The 12,633-nt window shown below is 37.0% G+C and overlaps 1 pseudogene; it reads right to left on the bottom strand.

Moving 5' to 3' along the window:
* Positions 1-4,744: 4,744 nt before the first annotated feature.
* LOC124236458 (zinc finger and SCAN domain-containing protein 4-like) lies at positions 4,745-6,062 on the bottom strand (annotated as a pseudogene).
* Positions 6,063-12,633: the final 6,571 nt, after the last annotated feature.

Genomic DNA, 12,633 nt, shown 5'->3' with positions numbered 1-12,633 from the left:
CAGAAACAGAAAGATTGCTGCTTCTGAACTTCTGCAGAACCCATTGAGCCTGGTACTAAGCTGGCACCTATTACACGGAGTTTCGTACTGCTTTTTAACTTCCTTACGTTTATTTCTCATTTCACCAACTAAATTTCAAAAGCAGGAGGGTTCAATGTTTATGAAATCTATCCCTCTGCCAGTCGTCTGCCTCTCTCTTTCCTGAACAGCTCTCACAGTATTTCCCATCGAGGCTTTTCTGCACGTGTCTGCCTTCCATGGTCTGTGAGTTTCTGGAGCATTATAATGACTTTAACCAGATATCCCAACACCCAGACAATGAGAAGTGCTCGTTAGCACTCAACAAATAATTAAGGCAGATATAAATGCTCAAGAAATGCTTGTTCTGTATTTATAACTGAAATAGTCAAGAATTTATTTAAATTTTTAAAATGGGAAACAATTTTTCCAACTGATATTCTAACGTGAGATTAAAATCAGGGACATAGACAAAAAAATGTTTGTTTTCATTAATTTGGAGGATTCTGTTGAATTTTTGTTGGGAGAGAAGGATAAATCAGCGAGCATGAGCTTATTTAGAAAAAAAAAACCTGCCCAGCTAAATAAAAATGCTACACTGATGATGTTTGTAAATAACAAAGAATTTGTTCAAAATGTGTTTTGGAGTTGGAGATGAATGATTTTGTGATCAATTATAACCATTCTTCTAGAATCATACAGCATTTTTTCCCATCTCGTATCTGAAGAAAAGGAACAAAAATCAAATTCAAGATGAAATGGATATGTGGTTTTCATTCTCTCTCCCACAGATAGCATACTAGCAACAGAAGTATTCAACAAAGTTAGGATGGAGGGGGAGGAAGGAGGGAGACTAGAAAATGGGTGGGAGGGGCCCAGAAGAAAGGCTAACAAAGATTTTACTTGGTCAGAGCAAGCCAAAGGATTAGTTTGGGTTTCCCTGTCCTTCATCTTAGCCATGGAAGATAGAGCAAGGCCATTTTCTAAAAGCAAATAAACAAACAAAAAATCTCATTATCCAGATTTAACAGTCCATCACTGTTAACCAGATTTAGCAGGCATGGTGTTAAATAAAGATGCTTTAATTAATCCAATGTAAAAAAAAAAAAGAAAGAAATAGAAATGACTACAACTATGTATCTAAAACTTTCATTTTAAAAGCCCTAAATATTTGAAAATTTGCTAGCTACTTAGTTATTATGGCCCTTAAATTTCACTTTGTCTTTTCAGTAGCCCGCATCCCCAACATGGATAAAAATGTTGACAATAGTATGTTCTCTGTAGCTCACAAATGGACGTCTATTTGGATTTTTCTAAGGAGGTCCATAGAAGCGAGATTTATTTTTCTATTTGAAAAAAATTTCAGAATAGGTTTTATGCAATGCTTATTTTTAAAACAGATAGGTTTATTGTCTAAGGATATTAAAGGGCAGCAATACTATTTGTGATAAAGCCCCTATGTGAAAGATAAGACTAAACACATACAATATTCATTTATTAAGGGTATGTTAAATTCAACCTTTGACATTAGAATGATAAAAATGAAGTGATTTGCAATCGCAACTAAAAGAATAAAGTACCTAGGAATAAACTTAACCAAGGAAGTGAAGGACTTATATAATGAAAACTGTAAGACATTACTGAAAGAAATTAATAATGACCTAAAGAGATAGAATGAGATTCCACACACATGGATTGGAAGAATAAAAATAGTTAAAATGTCCATACTACCCAAAGCAATCTACAGATTCAATGCAAGCCCTATCAGAAGCCCAATGACGTTCTTCACGGAAATAGAACAAAGAATCCTAAATTTCATATGGGGCAACCAAGGACCCCGAATTGCCAAGGCAATACTGAGAAAAAAGAACAAAGCTGGAGGTATCACAATCCCTGATTTCAAAATGTACTACAAAGCCATAGCGATCAAAATGGCATGGTACTGGTACAAAAACAGACACACAGATCAATGGAACAGAACTGAAAGCCCAGAAACAAAACCACATCTCTACGGAGAGCTAATCTTCAACAAAGGTGCCAAGAACATACAATGGAGAAAAGACAGTCACTTCGATAAATTGTGTTGGGAAAACTGGACAGCCACAGGCAAAAGACTGAAGGTAGACCATATCTCACGCCATACACACAAAAAAAAACCCCTCAAAATGGATCAAAGACTTGAAGATATGTTTTAAAACTATAAACTCCTGGAAGATAATATTGGTAGTACACTCTTTGACATCGAACTAAAAAGGATCTTTTCGAATACCATGTCTTCTCAGACAAGGGAAACAAAAGAAAAAATAAACAAGTGGGACTTCATCAGACTAAAGAGCTTCTGCAAGGCCAAGGAAACCAGAATCAAAACAAAGAGACAACCCACCAATTGGGAGAAAATATTTGCAAATCATGTATCTGACAAGGGGTTAATCTCCATAATATAAAAGGAACTCACACAACTGAACAATAAAAAAAAAAAAACAATAAAAAAATGGACAGAGGATATGAACAGACATTTTTCCAAAGAAGATATAGAGATGGCCAATAAACACATGAAGAGATGTTCCACATCACTAATCATCAGGGAAATGCAAATCAAAACTATACTAACATACCACCTTACGTCTGTTCAAATGGCTATAATCACTTAGACTAAAAATAACCAATGTTGGAGAGGGTGTGGAGAAAAGAGAACCCTCACACACTGCTTGTGGGAATGCAAACTGGTGCAGCCACCATGGGAAACAGTGTGGAGATTCCTCAAAAAACTAAAAATAGAACTACCGTATGACCCAGCTATCCCACTATGGGTATACCCAAGCAAATTGAAATCAACAATCCAAAGTAACATATGCACCCCTGTGTTCATTACAGCACTATTCACAATAGCCAAGACATGGAAACCATCCAAGTGCCCATCGACTGATGACTGGATAAAGAAGATGTGGCATGCACACACACACACACACACACACACACACACACACACACACAGAGTGGAATACTATTCAGCCATAAAAAAAAAATTCATCCCATTTGTCCCATTTGCAATAACCTGGAAGGACCTGGAGGGAGCTGCGCTAAGCAAAATAAGCCAGACTGAGAAAGACGAACACCAGATGATTTCACTTCTATGTGGAATACAAATAAGCACATGGACAAAGAAGACAGTTCAGCAGTTACCAGGGGACGGGGGTGGGGGGGTGGGCACAGGGTGTAAAGGGGAACACTTGTGTGGTGACAGACAAGAAATAATGTACAACTGAAATCTCACATTGATATAAACTACTATGAACTCAATAAAAAAATCAAGTGATTATTCAAAAACATTTAGGATTCTAATGGGAAAAATGTTCTTATATGGGCATGTCTAGCTACATAAAAAATTAAGATCAATGAAAACTGCTTGATTTATGTAAAAAAAACTGTCAGAAAATAATAATAATAGCAGCTCACATTTAATGAGCATTTAAGTTCTTTAAGATTCTTAAAGTCTTGTCTTAAGGCCTTTTACAAAAAGGCTTGTAGTTTGATGCCATCGTTTTAAAATATTGATCCTATGCTCCTTTTTGCTTTTTTTTTTTGGCAATGGCTTTTCTCTTGTTCTTTTCCAAATTCACTCTGATCCTCCTCCGTTTCCTGCTTAACATCGTTTCCCTTGGCCATTCCATACTATTTTATGGGATAACCTACACACGTTCACGTCTTCACAGTGTGCATTTGCATTTTCTTCAACACTGCTCTTTGTCTATCTCCATTTTTCATCTGTATCTTAGAGGAGTAGCTCTTAGTTTAGAAGAATAGAGTGCAGGAGAGAGGAAAAAAGTGGGGGAAAACAGCAAAATTGAACTGGAATCAAAAGAACAGCCAAATTGACACTTCCATTACTGCACAAATTGCACAGATTAATCTTTGGTTGAATTCAAGCTATTCATAGTGGAGTGAAACGTCCAGGCTGGGCGATCACTGTTCTGTGAAGCCAGCGCGGCAAGGGGGACCAAAATCATCAGGGATTGGCGTGTTGATTGATTCAGATCGTGTATAAAGCAAATATTAAACTCCTTAACTGTTTCATCTCTTTTTCCTTATACATTCTTGAATAACGACTAGTGAGTGATACCACCATCACATCCCAGGGGAGAGCTTCTTCCTGCGTGGTGTGACCCCCAATCCCCACGTATCGAGATGTCTTGTGTAAGTAAAAGCACAAGCAAGAAACTCATGCTCGAGTCTGTGTTAATGCTGTATTAAATCGCTTCTCTCAAGATCATTACGGACATCAATGATTGTTCCAGCTCAGTATGATTCGTAGACTTGCCTTCGAGGTTCACTAGTTCACTTTGAAACTTTTACTAAAATCTAACTTTATACACAGAGGACATTAAGAATAACCTTCCTTCTGAGGTTCTACGACAAGGCATATTCACCAGTGGAATAAAATATAAGCTATTTGAACACCGTTAAGAATACTATCTATATTCAAGAGAATCTAGTAATTTTTTTTCATTTATTCAACAGATATTTATTGGTCATTTGAAATGTGTCAGCCACTTTTCTAGGTACCTGAGATACTTTAGTGAACAAAACTGAGACATTCCCCGCCTTCATTTAGCTTACACTTTAATGGAGTGAGACAAGAAATGGAAAATATAATCGGGAAATTATAAGATGTCTTCTAAATAGAGAAGTACCAGGAAATATACGTACTTGTACAGATTCGTATACATTACATTGGGGCTGTACCCAGGGAAGCATCTGGTGTGGAGGGAACACATTTGAAGGCAATTTTCTGGTGAGTCCTCAGGTGGCGGTGGTGGGTGGGTGACTGGCGGAAGCTTCTCTGGCAAAGGGAACACAGACAGGGCTTCTCTCCTGTGCGGATTCTCTCATGAGCCCGAAGGTTGGTTTTGTGGCTGAAGGACATTTCACACATGCTGCACCTGAAAGCTTTCTCTCCTCTGTGAATCTTCAGATGTATGAGTAGGTCTGATGCCTGGAAGAAGCCTTTGTCACACTGGCCACAAATAAACGTCCTCTCATTATTGTATCTTCTTTGATGGGCTTTCAACCGAGATAGATACCTAAAGATCCTGGGACGCTTCTCACATTTGTATGATTTGGGGGCTCCCTGGGATCTTTCTTGGTGTCCCCACATGCTGAGTTTCCCTCAATGCTCTGATGGGTAGGAACACGCTCGGGGTAACCTGGTCTGGTCGAGAGAGAAACCCTGGTCCCATCTCCATAAGGACATCTTTGTAAGGGGGTCTTTTCAGGGACCCTTCCTGGGACCTGCAGGTGCCTAGACCTGCTCTTCTGGAGCGGAGTGGATTTTCCAAAGAAACACCTCCCTCTCCAGGCCCAGGACAGTTATCTTCCTGGATGATGAGTAGGGAAGGTATTTGATTGTCTTGACTAGTCCATACTGTCATTTGCTTGATAAGTTTTCAAAGAAATGTTGCCACCATTTTCTTTATCATCATCTCCTTGTTCTGTTTCCAGGGAAGGATCTTTGGGAACCCAGAAAGGGGTCCCCATGTTCTCTCTAGTTGGGGCTCCTGTTGACAACTGTTTCGTGAGGTGAACAACGACTTATCTTAAGGGCATATTCTCAGAAAAGAGAGTTTCCTGCCCCTGCATGCAGATGTGGACTAAGCCAGGTGGCTTCATGCCATCATTGGTCAGATCTTCCATGAATTTCTCCCTGTTTCTGCCACTTGATTCCCATTTCTCTTTCAACATGGACCCGTCACTGCAGGAGCCATTGATCATAAATTGCTCCAGGACCAAACGAGGAATCATCTCATCCTTGTTGGGTTTTTCTGGCTGTAGCCAGGAGTGAAATAACTTACAGAGTCTTTGCAGTTCCTGCCTTGCACATGAGTTCTTGCCGTTTTGAAATAGCTGTGTTCAGTGCTCGGGAACTCAGAGATCCCCTCTCCCTCCTGGACAGCAGGTCCTTGGCTGGATTTAAACTCATGATTTTCTGACCCAGGATCATTCCTGGATGGTTCACCTTGAAATGAGATTCTGAGATCTAAAGCCATTCTTAAAAGAATTCTCGGAGAGACTCAACTTCAGGGATTCAGTCTCTGCTGACTTGTTTCTCTGGGGATCTGTTTCAACATTAGTGGATGCTTAAAAACTGCAAGCTCCTTGAATGAACCTCAAACCAGGTAATCCTGGGCCGAAGCCTGAGCTTCTGTGTGACTGGCTTTCTGCACTGAGTTCATCTCTAGTAATTTTTTTTAATATGTGGAATTTTTAAAAATTATGAAGATTTGACATTTTAAGTTTATATTAACTTTTCCCTCATGAGTCTGCCTTTCCCTATAGATATTTTATAACTTTTTCTTTTTGCACACAGTATATAAATCCCATTTCTCTCTCTTACTATGGAGGAACTAGTTGCCTGTATTATCCACCTATGACACTGAAAATAATAAATACTACGTAAGAGTAGATATTATTTAGATATACTAAGTTATTTCATAAAATATGGCATTTACTTCATGATTCTGGTAGATAAGAAGCTGATAAGAAAAACCTTTAAAGAAAGATAAGATGCACTGGTGACTTTTCATAAATACTATGTTCTAATAACAAGAGACAAGCCCAGGGCTGATAAATATTTCACCATCTGCTTTGAGCCAGGCACAGCACAATCATAGGAACAATTATTTCACATACACACTCACATATCATTATTTGGGTTGCAGCCTAGAGAATTTACCACACAAAAGTGCAGCTAATACAAAAGCACAGTGTTTAAATGTCAGATACCTAAAATGGACCATTTATCTTATTAAGAGGTAGGTTTAGAGCACAGATGCCCTTGTGCTGAAATTACAGGAGCACAGCTTTCCTCTGCACCTCTAGGAAACAGTGCTAGCCCTGCGGCCAAGGGCAATAAGGTGTATGCGTGCTATTTCTGATGCTAAGGAATGAAGACAGATGTACCAGCTGGAAGGCATTTTTCTATTTTCCCCACCGTTCTACTTTCCTTCCCTTTCTCCATCTCTTGCCATTTGTGCTCTCTTCTCTCCCTCCCAATGCCCTTCTTCTGAAAATGCCTCACATATCCCAAAGCTTTCTATGCCTTACTTTTTCAAGAAAAGTTGCTAAACCTTGCTGTACTCAGGCAAGAAAAATTCAAGAGTGTGAGTAGGGTAAACTTCTACATAATATTGTGATTATCTGTTCCTGTTGGACATGTGATTTGAAAGAGTAAAACAACAAAATGCCTCAAAGAGATCTGGATAGATTCCTCAAGGATGCAATGAAATGCAACATAAAGTTGAAAAATAACTGCTATCAACAAAAGTTATATATATAGTAGTATACTGCTTTACAGGATAGTGTGGTCTTAATTCAGCAGAAACATTATGCAACCTGCGGGGCAAAACAACCACAGTAAAAAAAACAACAGAATGCCCACGGACAGAGTCACCAATGCCAAGAAATCCAAGGCTTTCAAAAATCTTCTGGAAGAACCTACCATGGGCCTGTCCTTGATGACACTGAAGTCCAGCCTTGAATAATGTCATGATTTCTACATCTCTATTCTGAGACTTTATATATACTCAGCAATTCCACAAAGTCATTATTGATTAATTTTTAAAATCACCTGTTTAATAAAATAATACATGCTCATTGACAAAAAATTGAAAGATAAAGTGTAAAGACCTTTACTCCAAAAAGTACCTAAAATAAGAAATTATTACTGTTAATACTTTGGCATATGTTACTGTTTCTTTTTAATTTTGTTTTTCATTTAATAAATATGACATGTAACAATTGGTAAATTTAAGGAGCACGGCTGTTACTTTGATGCATTTATATATTGTATTATGATTGCCTTTGAAATGATACTTATCCTATTACATCATTATAGTACAGGATTACTGACTCTATGCATTATACTGTGCATTAGCTCTCTATAGCTTGTTTACCACTTGTTACAAGTTTGTGCCCTTAAACACCTACTGAATTTAGAATGTGAGTCTTATATTTTATCACTGCATAATTTACTTTTATATTCACCTCTTTGGGGAAATTTAAATGGTTTCATTTCACTGTATTACTGTATTGTTCAAAACATCATTAAATAAGCATCACCTTTCAATATTTGTTGGCTTCAAAAATGTCCATTACCTTTTTATGACAATTAGAAAAGTGTATTAAAGTCCTGAGCATCACCAGGATCAGTTGAGTTATTGGTCAGTAGGGAATGCCAGTGTGCTGCCTGGATGCCCCACCACTGCAGATTAAATCCCCTTTTCCTTCAATTGCTAGGAGCGTCACCTGCTGCCAGTTCACAGCTGACTCCCTCCCCTAGAACTGCCATCAGCCCAAGGAAGCTGCTTCACCTCCACTTGATACCCTTCCCAGTTCCTGATCTATGCACTGGTAGAAAGCCCCAGCCCTCTTGTTTCAATTCACAACTCCTGGGCCACATAGCTGCAGAACTCCCATGACATTGCGGTTCCTGTACCAGATCCTCTTCCTTCATTCGTCCCTCACAGTTGGTTTTAATCCACTCTGGTTGCTATAACAAGCATCACAGACCGAGTGGCTTACGAACAATGGAAATTTATTTCTTACAGTTCTGGGGGCTGGGAAGTCCAGGATGAAGGTGGCAGCAAATTTGGTGTCAGGTGAAGGCACGATTCCTGGTTCACAGACGACCCTCTTCTTGCCTATCCTCACATGGCAGAAGGGGAGAGGGAGCTCTCTGAGGTCTCTTTTATAAAGCCTAATCCCAATCATGAGGGCTCTGCCTTCAGGACATAATCAGCTCTAAAAGGCCCCACCTCCTAAAACCATCACCTTGAGGGTTAGAATTTTAACATATGAATTTGAGGGGCACACAACCTTTCAGTCTATAGCACAAGTTTCGAAACTGACAGGAACCCAACTTCCTGCAAGCTAATCTTCATTTCAGAGTCTATGCCCAGGAAACTGGCCTAAAGACATAGTTTATTGCAATTTTTGCAAAGACCACCAATCTGTAGGAAATAGTTTCTACATTGTTATTCAGTTGGAATTTGTAAATAATTCATTAATTTATGACCTGTGATCCAATTCATGATTGTCGATGTTATTTGCAAATTTCATTGGACTGAGATATGCATTTCTTATTAGTTTGCAACATTAAACAATATATTTTCCTCTTTTATGTGCATTCATGACAGTGTTGCATCACGTGAATCTTGGTGTTTACCTATTTAACATTCTTTGCTGTTTGACAATACACCTCACTGTGTCCTATATGTGTTATACAGTCATTTCAGGATCATGGTAAAAAGCACCATATATCTCTGTTTTTTTAAAAATTTTTTAACTGTATGTTAAATTATATTTAAAAGATTCAAAAGTGGACAAGAAATCCTCTTTTAAAACAAGCTTATAGGAAAATATAAAGACATTCCTTAAAGATGTGGAGATGCAGAAGACGCGTTCTTTCTGTTTGAGGGAACGTGTCTAAAGAAATCAGCAGAATGAGCAGGATGTGCACGGCAACAACAGGAACCTAACCACAGGGATAATCAGAATCTGCTTTGAGCAGAGAGATGACGCCAGAATATGATACGGGGTATCTCCAGTTTAACTTTGACACGTGAGGTGAGATGAAAGGAAGAATTAAAAAGAAATTCAATTGTCTGAGAAGCATAGTTTTTGTTCTGACCGTGAAAGAAATATCATCCAGAGGAAATTTATATTGAATTAATATCATTAATAAATCAAATCTGGTATCTTATACTATTAGGACAAAGGTTAGAAAATGGTCACTAAAAAGCTTTAAAATACACTATTTTATATTCTCTAATGATTCTGATCCTAAGAAGTAATGATTATATGAACTGTATTTGATAACAAACACTAATAATTACAGTGGTAGACTGATTAGGAGTTCTCAGAGTTTGAATTCCATTATCCCAATAATCACCAGATTTTCATGTGATTTCTTGTTTAGAAGTAGGTCAAAACATGTCTGAGAGGCCACTCTTTGGTTCGATGTCTATAAGTGTTTCTAACTGCACTCTTAAATCTTTCCAGTCACCTAAAAAATGCATTATGCTGCTCACAAGTAGGGTTAGCCACATGAGTGGCCAAATACTTCTTATCAGTCTGAAAAGTACCACTCAAAATTCATGTCTTACAGAATCTATGCCATGAATGATGCTCACAGAAAAAACTCAGCCCAACATATCAGCCCCCAAATTTAACAAAACTTTGCTATTTCAAATCAATATCATTTGACAACAAAGAGGGAGAATTGGAAGAGAAAAAAGCAGAGGTAAATTTTGCATTTTGGTCTCCAAAGCAGAGTTTTGGTTGTTATTCAATGGATATATTAAACTGATAAAAGTTATCCCTTAGAAGTTGATCACAGAATCAATTTTTATTTGAATTGGTTTTTATCATGGTAAAATAGTTTTCAACACATTTAAGGATGTAGAAAATATTTATTTTCTCCTTAATATAAACCTTACCTTTTCTGTATACTATTGTAGAAATATTCAAAAACACTTGTAGGAAATTTGATGTACACTTAAATGTTCTTAAGAGAATTTTTATTTCAATCTTGTTATCAGATAAAGGAAAGGTTGACCACATAATGAGTTGAGTTTTAGATATCAGACTTAAAATTGATCCACTAAATCAAGTTCTTATGGCAACTCTCAATTTGATACTTTTTTAGAGACTGCTATACAGAAGTATAGGGCACATACCCTTGACATACAGTGAGCTAAGGTATGTCCGCAAAAAGAATTTGACTAATATGTCACTAATATACTTACTAGTTATTAGATAGTTTATGAGTAGATAACTCAATATATTTTATGAGTAGGTTAAGAAGTATACTCATTTGGTTTTGAAAAATATGGATAAGAAACATTATACAGATGTCAACCTAACAGCAAATGTGAAGAAATTCAGGTTATATTACTAAGTGTATTATTACCGTTGAGCATCTTGAAATTAAGGTGTTACTCAATATTCCAAAATACCAAAAGGTGAGAAAGTAAAGCAATTATTTATTATTAAAATTGTAGTAGTGTTAAATTTCTAGAGGACATAAAATTTATTAATGCTTCAGTTTCCTCATGAATAAAGTATATATTTGATGCACTTGTCTCTATGAATATTTCATAATGGATAGAGAGATACTACGGCTTTGCTTTGCAGGGATCTTGCATAATGCCTAACATGAGATATTTGAACTCACATTTTTGAGTTGGCAAATGACAGGTCGTGCTTGGTCTGTTTAAAAACAAAGAAAGTGCTGATACCAAAAAAGAGACGTACTTGGAGTACTTGCACTGTTTTAAGTGATACTATTTAGTATGAGTGAGTCATTCCTACTTCTGAATATGATACATCTACTCCATAAGCTAAAAAATAACCTCAGTATCATACTCGACACAACATACTTGACCTTCATGTATCTCTACCTCGATCCATCATAAGAACCTCTTGATTGCACCAATAAAGCCTTCTTAAATCAATACAGTTCTCCAATTCTACCACCACAAATGTAATTCAAGTGACCTGATTCAAGTCTCATCTGGACTATTGAATGACTTCATAAATGATCTCCACAAATCTACATTTTCCCTTTCATCACTACCACATCAATAAGTTAAAATCTATCTAAAAATAAACATTACTCTGAGTCAAAAAGCTATTCCTTATAACATCTATAAGATCTACATCCTATGTCATGCTCCTTTCTCTAGCGGGAACATCACATATACCATTTTGCTATGGGATTTTGTCTGTTTTGGTTCATTGCTAATTTCCAGGAGCTTGAAGGAGTATCAAGCATATGCTAAAATTTAATAAATATTTTCTAAGTGAAAGAATAAAGATTAGGTGAACTTAAATTTGAGCAGAAATCAATGAAATTGAAAACAGGAAATCGATAGAGAAAAAATCAACAAGACCAAAAGTTGGATCTTTGAAAAGATCAGCAAAATCTATAAGCCTCTAGCCAGGATAACTTAGAAAAAAAAGGGAAAGGACACAAATTACTAATATGAGTAACGAAAGAGAGGACATCACTGCAGATCCTGTGGACATTAAAAGGGTAATAAAGAAATACTATGAACAGCTCTATGCCCACAAACTTGATAACCCAGGTGACATAGACCAATTTTTGGAAAGACACAGTCTGCCAAAACTCACATAAGAAGAACCAGACAATCTGTATAGGTTGATCTCTAGCAAACAAATTGAATCAACAATTAGTAACATTCTAAAGCAGAAAGCACCAGGCCCTGATGAGTTTACTGGTGAATTCTGCCAGACATTTAAAGGAGAAATTATAGCAGTTCTTATAATCTCCTCCAGAAGATAGAAGCAGAAGGAATATTTCCTTACTCTTCCTATGAGACCAGCATTACTTTAATACCTAAACCAGACAATGATATTACAAGAAAAGAAAACTATAGACCTATATCTTTCATGAACATAGATACAAATTTCTCAACAAAACGTTAGCAAATCAAATTCAATAATGTATAAAAAGAATTATACACAATGCCCAAATGGGATTTAAATGAATCTAGACACAGGTCTTACACTCTTAACAAAAATTAACGTGAAATGTAT

The sequence above is a fragment of the Equus quagga genome, chromosome 2, assembly GCF_021613505.1.
Source record: "Equus quagga isolate Etosha38 chromosome 2, UCLA_HA_Equagga_1.0, whole genome shotgun sequence".
Taxonomy (NCBI): domain Eukaryota; kingdom Metazoa; phylum Chordata; class Mammalia; order Perissodactyla; family Equidae; genus Equus; species Equus quagga.
This window is presented reverse-complemented; position numbering and strand designations above follow the sequence as displayed.